This window comes from Corvus hawaiiensis, chromosome 14 (assembly GCF_020740725.1).
Source record: "Corvus hawaiiensis isolate bCorHaw1 chromosome 14, bCorHaw1.pri.cur, whole genome shotgun sequence".
NCBI classification, from domain to species: domain Eukaryota; kingdom Metazoa; phylum Chordata; class Aves; order Passeriformes; family Corvidae; genus Corvus; species Corvus hawaiiensis.
Genome location: NC_063226.1, coordinates 430,266 through 440,931, shown reverse-complemented (window position 1 = coordinate 440,931; position 10,666 = coordinate 430,266). Strand labels below are relative to the sequence as shown.

Genomic DNA, 10,666 nt, shown 5'->3' with positions numbered 1-10,666 from the left:
GATATCATTTATCCCCTAAAGTTACGGCTATTGTAGAATAAAGTTGACATGCAAATTCGCACGCTTGCAGTTCTTTTAAAAGACAGCTTGTTTCTTGGAGGTATCATAATAGTTTGGGATCCTGCAGTTGCTATGGCAACTACTGCTGCATCCAACAACAAAGTATTGTGTGTAGTTAGATAAATCTGCTTAAGTTATATCTGCCCCAAGTTCCCAATGCCACACCAAGTTATTATGCACCCTTAAAAAAAAGGAATGTAAATTGAAGAAACATGTTTCAACACTGAACAATGGTGTGTAGAAAACACTTTCTCCATAAACATTGCCTTTCAGGGCATGGTCATCACGTACCTTTGCTAGATTTCTTATGTCAAATTCTTATGACACCATTGCCAAATACATGTAATTTATTCAAATAAACCAAAGTGACATTAGGATGACATCTCAGTACAGTAACACAACTGCATGATCTCTGTGCATGTTTTAACGTCAGTCTGGTAACACAATAGGCTTTCCCTCTGACATTTGGTATGCACTTGCTGCAAAAAAAAAAAAGCTTTAATATAAAATAAAATGCCCTGAGATGTACCACTTTATCATTCTATGTCTTTCATCTCCTGCCTCCAAGAGCCACAACATTCCACGGAAAGCAGACTTCTATTATTGCACCCCAACCCTACAGCAAGTGCACAGTGCCCTCCACGTAAATAATCTTGCCAGTGCCAAGGCCCTCCATTTCCTTTTCCATCCCATTGCTTTTCACAAAGAACTTCCAGCAAGTACACAGATTATTTGCAGTTCATTTGCATACAACAGGAAGAAGCTCTAACACACTTCATAAGTGCTTCATTTGCTCCAGTTGCTTGCTTTATCTCAGCGGGGATAACCAGCATACAAGCCAAGAGCCTTTCCCAGATGAGAGGTATCTGCCAGCAACCAGCTGAAATTTTTTTCAGTTTAAAAAATTACCTGGTTCTTTGTGGTAATACCTAAACACAGATCTATTCTGAGAAGATAGCAACAGAAAACCAAACCATTTCACAAAGGCAAAACAACAGACTCAGAGATTACTAAGGAGTGAGGCTTGGAGACTGAGACAAGAATCTTAATCTCTGCAAAACTACTGAGGTTTGAACACTTCGTTCATTAAAGCAGTGAAAGCCAAGCCATCAATTCTGATTTCCCCACCAAATTCCTTTTGTATTTTCTAGTTAAGAGAAGCTACATCATTCACCACAGGGGTTTCTGATAGCCTAAAATCATCTGCACTAACATATGGTAGAGTCACAGGCAGTGACACTGCAGATATGAGGAAGGAGGACTCATGGTCCCCAGGGGTGATGGCACCCTACTGCTCCTGGTCACAGGCCCAAGGGACAGAGCAGAGCTTCAGCTGCCACCTCCCGAAGGGATGCACAGCCACTTGGCACCAATGGAAGTGCTTACAAACACACATGTGCACAAAAGCAAACACTCTGTAGTTCTTAAATTAAATGGCTTCAAAATTTGTGGAAGAGCAAGAGAACCCTTCTGGGTTCCCTTCAAGGTATGGTATTATTTGAGTATATTTGACTGAGTATATATTCTTTTGAGCAGGTGTCTTCTTTATGCACTAGGATTTTAGCTGTAAGAGCCAAAGGAGGATCCTGGAATTGTACTGAAGACATCTTTTCCTGCTTAATACAGCATCCCCAGAGAACAGAGAGCAGCTGAAGGCTGTCGAGGCTGAACCCAGCAGTGAGCCCTGCCCTCCTGGAGGCACAGGCTCCCTGGCACATCCCGAGGCGAGCACTGCAGTGCTCCCTCTGACACACATAATGGAGAGGAGCTTCACCTTTTACTGCTCTTCCACCGACAGCACAGAACAAGATGAAAGAGTTGGGTTTATTTTTACATTTTTATGACTTTTCCCACCCCTTTGCTACCATGCTGGTGGCATTTCCCACCCCCAGCACTGTGCCCTGGCTGACCCCACTGGGATGCCTATGCCCAGGAGGGCAGAGATACAGTTGCTATGGCAACACTACCTCCAAATTTTCTGGCCTCCATGCATGTAACATATTAACCTTATCATTTAATTGCCAGATGAATTTCAGGGTGGCACACAGGAAATTATTTTTAAGTAGATTTGCAGAGGAATCATTCTGACAGGCAGCATTTCTGCACATCACGGCTGTTCTCCTCATTACCCCGCCACCTGACCCACAGTGCAGAGAAAGGTCCTTTCTCCCTCCACCAGCCAAAATCCTCACAGGCAGTCTCTGCTAAAGCCTCCTGCTTTCCTCTGCCTTACAATCCCATCCAAAGCAGAGACTACCCTTTCTTTGTGGTCAATTGGAGGCACCATGCAGGGACAGGGTGGGCTCACACTGTCATCCAAGTCCAGCCAGGAGGAGCCTCTTACAGGATCACATCCCACATGAAATAAATCCCACGGCACACAGGGCCTGCCCTGCTTAGCCCAAGCGTGCTTCCTCAAAAATCTGTCGTTGCAGAGAGTTCTCACAACAGGCTGGCAAAGTAATAAACCAAATTCTCCTTCCTACACAAGGATGCCAAGGAAGGAGAGCTGGGACCTGCCCCCTTCAGCTCCCCATAAAGCAGTATAAAACCAGCCTCAGGAGCATCTCACCCCCTCCCACCAAAGCCACTGGTCAGAGCTACTGCCCAAAACCGCTGTGAGAGCAAGCAAACCACAGACCTCCTGTTGATCCCAAACCTCCTGAAGCACGTGACCCCACCAAAAACTTCTTGTTTTCAACATGCCTCCTCTGTATAGAGCTTCAGAGATTAAACACCTACCCAGAGCCCAGGGAGTACTGTGCAGAATTCCTTGGGCTTGTGGACTATTAAACCTGAACATTTATTTTGTCGGCTCTGTAATTTTCTTGACCATTTGCAGGAGGGAGAATCAACCACTTAGCTTTTTTTTTTTTCACCTCAGCCACTTATTACGAGCACATGGGGGAAGGAGAGAAGTGGGAGGAATCTATTTTATTTGTTGACCACTTTAACTTGTTTATTCTAGAAAATAGCATCCAAATGCATTTTCCAAGAAAACAGCATGACACTACCTACAATCAGCAGCAGATATGGAGAGCTCTCTGCTCAAGAACTTTCCATGGGCTCGCAGAATGACCAGCTTCTGCCAGGAAAGGAACCTGAACCAATATGAAAACAAGAATATGTGAGTTTATTCACAGTTACTATGACCAGTAACTCCTCACTGAACCATTAATATCTGCAAAGTTAATGCAGTGTTACATAAAAAAGCATTTCTATTCATTGCTTCTCAACATTCCCAATCTTGGAATTCAATTTATTGCTGAATGCTATTGTTGTATACATAAAAATCGACTTGTTCAACAAAAACTACCATTCAAGAAACAGAATTCACTTCTACCTTCCCATTAATGTCAACAGACAAGGCTGGGAATTCTCTATGAAAAATAAACATCTCAAGAGTGTTGAAGGTAGACAGGCCACACCAGCTTAGAATGTTCCAGGTGCAAAGGTGACTCTCAACAGCTCTCCTTGGACACTTCCAGTTTTATTCTGAAGGAAACAGAGGACCAAATGGCAGAAGATAAAATGTGTAAGCTGGTTAAATTTGGCCGCCTCTGTTTCCATTGTGTGTCCACCATCACAGTAGATATTTCCTACTTCTAGATGTTCTGGACAATAAATATTTACAGGAAGGCCATTAGGGCATGGCAAATCCTGACAGAAGGGTTGTATATCACCCCTCAGCCAGCAGCACCCCACAGGGGGATAGATTTAGCAGTACACAGGATGTGTGAGATACCCTAAGCAGGCAAGGGTGAATTCCCAATACTCAGGTCTGTTAAGTCATACCTGCTGTACAAATTGTCTTGGACACCAGCACAATGGCAAGGCAGCTGTGTGCACATCCCTCCTTCTCTGAAATCATGCTCAAAAGGGCATGAGACAGAAGCACCTGGAGTCAAGAGAAAAGCCCAAACTCACCAAGTAGGAACTAACTGTTCCAGCTACAAACCCCTCCTCAGATCCCTACATACAGCTCACAGACCAAACAGTATCACACAGCCTTCACTGGGCAGGGATATTTAACAGTGAGCTGAATGTATATGGTAGAAATGCTGCAGAGAAATAGAGTGAATTTAACAATTCCCCATAAAAACAAAATCTTCCATCATTCATACCCCAGATAAGAAGCTGCAGTTACTCAGCAGTAATAAAGGTGGAACAGAAGAAATGCAGCAGCCACGTCTGGGCTCCAGTCACTGTGAGCTGTGAAGCAAACAGCAAGAAATGCAGCATTATGCTTCCAGATTCCATTTACACTGGTCATGGGTTGGGTGAGTGAGAGGAACCTGGGTAGGCTGATAGCCTGGCACCACTCATTTTATAAAAAGCAGAGCCTGAATGTGCAAACGAAGCGTAAGGACTACAGCTCCCTGCATTTGTTGTGCCCCAGCTTTCCTAGAGAGAATTAGCAATAGAAAACGACCACTGTGCCTAACAACCCTCCCTGCTCTGTTTCTCCCTGTCTCTCATCTGTCACCACATCCTTCTACCTCGCCACCCAACCACTCCTAACACCTCTGGCTGTCTCTCGAGCTCATTTATACACCCTGCTGCTGTGCCCTCGCTTGGCAGCCTCTCTGCTGACTGCACTCAGAGCAAGCAGCTCTGCCATTCTTATGTTAGACACAGCTTGTGGGGGGCACTTGGCCTCCCCAGCCATGCACTTCCACCGACCCCAGCTCAGGAAGTCACTTGAGCATGACCAAGTGGAACCAGCTCATACCCAGAAGGGAACACAGGAGGGAGGGAAGGAAAGTGCCACGATTTCCATGGGGCACTTCCCTTCTGTGGGTCACTGCTGAGGCAGACACTATTCAGCAGAGCCCCCAGCAGGACTGGGGTCCTCCCGCCCACAAATCTGCACGGTCAAAATGTTCCAAACCCTTTGTTTCAAGTCTCTCTCGCCCTTGGCCCCGTGCAGAGACATGATCATAATCCTCTTTCTCCACCACCCTTGTGCATCAGTGTTATGAGATCTCCCCTTCTACCACAAACCCACTCCAAGAAACATCCTTCCTGAAACCCACATGGCCCACAAGGAGAACTTCCTGGAGCTGACCCCAGAAAAAAACTTACTGCACTGAACACAGCTCTGCCTCCGTGCAGGGACTGCAGTTGTGATGTGTGCTCTTTCCTTGTGGTTATACCCACTAACCTGTTTGCCTGTTTTACAGCAGTCATGTAATAGCCTGATCACCACAAGGGTTTTTCTGTAATATCCTCTAAATCCTCTTACACCTGCCTCCTGCTAAAATACTCCCTATCCATGCAGAGACATACACTCCCTCTGTCCAGTCTTATTGCTGTAGCCATTTGGACAAACAGACTTCAGCTACCTGCAAAATTAGAGAAATAGGCACTCCGTCCTGTTTTAAATAATGAAATATAGACTGCCCAAAACCCCCACGTTTGAATGACAGTTTGAACAGCACTCACTTCTTTCTCAGCCAGCCACTGCCTCCTCATCTGTAAAATGGGGCAATGGCACTTCTTGCATCTGAGCGACAGTGTTTGCAAACATTAAGAAACGACTCTGCAGAAGCCAAAAGGGAGTACTCTATTTGCATGCAAATTCATGTAAAAAATTAATCCTCACGTGATTCCAAAAACATGATGCATACAAATACATTACTGCAAGCCTAAGAAATTTAGCTTTAGAAATGCAGCCAACTGTTTTCTACACTGACTGGGGGGAGTAGGGGAGAATCTCACAATGCACCTTCCTTTATTTAACTGTTAACTCTTTATTCTAAATCTAATATTGGTCCTTAATTTTCCATCAGCGTTTTGACTGCAAGAGAGCAGGGGACAAACAGGAGTGGCAAAGACAATCCATTTATTTCATCCTTTCTTCACTCCTGGGGTCAGCTACTCCCTCTCTGAATCAGTGCTAGACCTGCTTGAATAGCTGAGAATGAACCTTCCACAAAGTGTGGATTTACTTTTACTAAATCCTCTAAGTATTAAAGCTCTTCACACCATTTGGTCTTGAAGTGATGCAAGAGCGAGGTGTGGACACCAGTGACAATAAAGCACCATCTGGCAAAGTGAACTCCAGGCAAACAATGACAAGCACAAGTGAAAAGAATTGCAATGATTTCCACAAACATGTGAAATACTATAAACTGTGTGACTTAGCAGCTTCCTCCTCCTCACAAGTAAATAAACATGTCTGCAGAAGGCTGTTTGGTTCTGTCTTTTATATGAGCTGAGAATACACAGAGACTACTCTATTTGCATTTTGCCTTTAAAAAAAATATATGCAGATTTGTGAGCAAGGGGGAAAAAAGGGCAAGAAAGAAAGAAAAAATAAGAACTAACCAGACTTCACTTTTTCTTGGTTCTTTACTGTCAGGGTGATGTACTGGAAGTCTTTATTTCTTTCAGCTTGGGCCCCTCAGTAGTTCATTCTCCTTCCAGCCTGTTCTCATGCCTTTCTTATCACCTGCTGAGGCCTTGATCATGGACAGAGCAGACAAGCAGCAGGGGACAATTAGAGAGGAGTTCAGACTTTGATCATTTGACCATATGTGAATACAACAGCTGACCACATGTTTTAAAAGACAACTAACTTAAAAGTATTAAAAAAATCACAAAGCAGGCATAGATACTTAAATTTACATTTTAATTATCTTGCACAATGGTGCATTCAACTTTGCAGAATATTGAATTTTTCTTCCTAAATGTACACATGTACACATCTCCAAAAGGAAAATCAGCACTTTGCTGCTTCTCTGGAGTCTAAATAAGCATACTCTCACTAAAATAAATATTTGGATGATTTAAAACATAAACAAACATATCTATCTAGTAACCTGCAGTTTTTTACTGACAGAAAAATTCACAAATAATTTCTATCCTGCAGACAGCCCAATTTAAATAGAATAACACTGTATTACTTTACCTCTAAAAATACCATGTATTTAATAGTACACAGACATACGACCCTGCAGTACTTACACAAGTGATTTCTCTCCAGAACCTCTCTGTTAGCCTTTAAAACTTAATACAGAAATACAACACGATTTAAAAGCTCAGCTGTTGTAGGGACTTGGTTCTTATTGCTCATCTGCCCACTTTTTCTTTAAAAAAAATGGGAAAAAAAAATCTTCATTTACTCAACTGTTCAATCTTTACTAAATCTTTACGTTATCAAAGCAAAGGGTCCAGTTGTGAGCAGTTTAACTGCAACCACCCGACCCCAAATACTTGAGAAAAATCATTGTTGGAAATTTTTGTATACAATAGAAGCATTATCATCATTTGTGAAGATACAACATCCACTTATCTTCTGCACCTACAAGATAATTAACATATTCATGAAATGGCTGTTTACTCTCGAATAGGAGGATAATAGAAAAATAACACTAATTGTTTTAGCGGCAGTTTGTTTAGGAGTTATCTGAGGCAACAAATGTTTCTTTTGTAGTTGTGGAAAGGCAAAAATGCTCCTTTCTGTAAACACTTCTGTCTTCAGCTTTCCTTTCTCCCTGAAATTTGAATGCTACCAAGGAAAAACTGTGGAATCAGTGAAAGGAGAAGGATTTAAAAATTAAATTGTAGTTAGTTTTCTTTGGATAGCAATTGTTTGCATATTTTTATTACAATGGAAACCACGGAGTATAACAACATTTTGGAAACTGATGTGTTTTACAGAGTACAAGAAGGGCTGTACCACATGCTGACTGAACAAAACAATGGTACTAATGGGGCATGAAGGGTGTGTACAAAATATTTTAAGAGGCTCAGGCTATTCCAACACACAGTCTTATTTTTTGCTTCTCTGACTGGACTATAAAATGTCTCCTTGTTGGCCCAAGCCTGCCCCTAATGAGGACAGAGGGCTGAGTGCTGGCAGCAGGTCAGCCTGTGCCTCGCCGCCGCAGCCGGGCAGCCGCAGTGACCCACCCGTGCGCAGGGCTGGCGGCTCAGCCACAGGGCCACGTGCTGGCTTTGCTGCCAAAGCCCTGCTCGGCCACGCTTAGGCTGACCCCAAAACATCCCCAGCTTCCTCCGTGTTCTGCAGCGTGTCCCACCCAGCTGCCCAGCGAGCAAGGACTCAAGGTGGCCTCAAAAGCTGCCAAGGCCACTGCAGCCACCAGCATCTTTCACCTGCTCTTGGCTCCACCTAGCCTAACCCTGCGAGACCCACAGGCCACCTCAACCACAGCAAGGGGACAGCCATTTCAACAACGCGTTGTGTCTCCTCGCTAGGATTCAGAGCCAGAAGAGAAGGAGCACAGCATGCAGCTGGAGGATGGGAGTCAGCTCAGAGAATGGAAAAGGAAACCTCTCCAAGCCTGGCAGCTTATCAAAAGGAAAAAATAATCAGTGTGGTGTTTGTCTGCAGCCCACTGAACCTTTCTTGCTTAAAATATTAGAGGATATTAAAGCTAATCAAATATGAGTTATCAGCAAATTTGCCACTTGCTTTTCAGCCTGATGCTGAGAGGTGAGTGGCAAAGGGTTTCTGGGCCTTCCCAAGTTACCCTGGAAGGAATTTGGGTTTGTCTTTAAAACCGAAGTTCACCTCCTCAGCACCATACAATAGCTTCAGCACTCCAAAGCAATTGTTCTCACTGAGAATCTTCCTGCACCTAAGGGCTCTCCGTAATAAAATATGGATGCAGTATTAATTAAATATAGATGCAATTTCCTCCTCCTTTCTCTCCTTAGCTGCTATCAAGAACATTAGTGCAGGCGCCTAAGGAAAGCCTCGCTAACCGAGAACAGCTGCCACACTAATTAGGCACCGGGGTCTATCAGCCAGGCACAGGCCCAGGAACAGCCACCTGACTTCTCCCCTCACAATTCCCACACACTGGCTCTGGGCATGTGGCTCCAGCTCAGCTTTGCACTCCCTCAGCTTTAGGCACGGGAGAAGACACCACTGACTGAAAAGAATGGGGTTACCACTGACCTCCAGCGGGTTTTCGTTGAGCTCCCTAAATGCAACAAGCATTGTCTCTGTGCTGAAGACACTGCTAATGGGTCATGTTTGCAAAGCATTTGGAGATATGCTTGGCAGCACTGCCATCTTTGGGAAAGGCTAAGGGAAAGCCACTGCCACGGAACAGTGTGGCCGTGTATCAGCTGCCAAAAATTCCTACCCCAGCAGACAGTCTGCCCAGAGTGCTCCAGCTAAACAAAGCAAATCCTGAGCTGATGGCTGCGCTTTAGACTGCTGGGCCCATCCCCACCTTGAAGCCACTGAAAAGAGGGGACCAACCCCCCCTCCAAGAACAGTAAACCCAGTGAGCAAGAGCAAAGGACCTGCCACTAAAAGAGCCTTTGCTTTCACTGTCAGACTAAGAGGACTCCAACCTCCCTCCCCCATCCTGGCTGGGCAACTTGACAGAAGCTTTGCATCTGAAGTTGTATCACTGGGACAAAAATATTTAAAACAAGATTGAAGAATGAAGAGGCCAAAACAAGGATAGGGCATGACTATGACCTCATATTGCACTGACTGCAAGGCTCACATATGAGTGGGGAGACCCATCTTCTCAGTGCTGCACTGTGGCTTATGAACCATTTCTTGTGATGCCATTTTCTGTACCATGTGAGAGCAGCCTTCCTCCATCCCTGCCACCACCTGCTCCCAGTTTAGCCAATTACCATTTAATGTCCTCCATCTGTACAACAGGAGCACTGGTACTTCCTGACCTCACAGGTATGCGTGTGTGTCTGCATGTGTGAAGATAAATATATTAAAGATTGGGAGGCATTCAGGCCCTGGGCCAATGGGAGCTATATAAGTGCCAAAGAGACTAAGACAGATGAGGGCCATATAAATAGATGGCTGGGGAGCTGCACCCCTGAGGCTACAGACAGGAAAGGGGCAGAGGCAGAAACAAACCGTGGGAAAGAGCCCTGTTTGAAGTCTCTGACAGAGCCCCCGAGTGCCAAGGGAACACGGAACAAACCCCTGCTCCTCACACCGTGAGCTGTGCTGACACCCCTGCCATCAGGAGGCATCCCACGGAGGAAGAGGAAGGGCTGTCAAAATAAGCCCAGCTTTAGATCAACAGCTGATAAGGGAGCCTGGTCACATGCAGGAGGCCCTGCCGTGGCTTCTGGAGAGGTACCAGTGGTGTAAAATGGACTTGGCTCCCACCACAGACAGGTCCTGGGCTCTCCTGGCACTACCCCCAGCTCTTGATGCAGACAGTTCAAGCAAGGAAGCAAGCAGATGTGTCCCCACTCAGTCCGTGACACAAGGACAGTCACCAGGAGCGGATCCATCCCCTACCTGCCTCTGCATCCCCAAAACTGGGTGGACTTCAGTCTCCAGCTCTGTCAATCCTGCTGCGAAATGCACTTTATAAAGTGTCATAAATCATAAAACGCATCTCCTCCTCAGATCCACTGCCTCTTCTGCAGCTACTGCGGAGGAAAAAAGGCAGCTGGGAGAAATCTGGCCCACAAAGGTTCACAAAAGACTGCACACAGCGCCTTACTGGCAAAGAAAGAAAAAAGAACAGAGGAAAGGTAGAGACTGTAAGAGGTTAGAGGGAAAAGCAGCAATATCCTTTGAGAGCTCCCTGAGCTTTTCTGCCTGGTAAGCTTTGGGGATCTCTCTCAGCTTTCAAGAAGA

The 10,666-nt window shown here is 45.1% G+C and overlaps 1 long non-coding RNA gene across 1 annotated transcript in view; it reads right to left on the bottom strand.

Moving 5' to 3' along the window:
• Positions 1-2,979: 2,979 nt before the first annotated feature.
• LOC125333285 overlaps positions 2,980-10,666 on the bottom strand; it is a 71,990-nt gene continuing 64,303 nt past the window's right edge. The window contains exons 4-7 of the long non-coding RNA XR_007206825.1: positions 10,322-10,455; positions 6,391-6,524; positions 3,856-3,958; positions 2,980-3,161 (exon numbers count right to left, since the gene is read on the bottom strand). This is a non-coding gene — a long non-coding RNA (uncharacterized LOC125333285). The remainder of the gene's footprint in view (positions 3,162-3,855; positions 3,959-6,390; positions 6,525-10,321; positions 10,456-10,666) is intronic.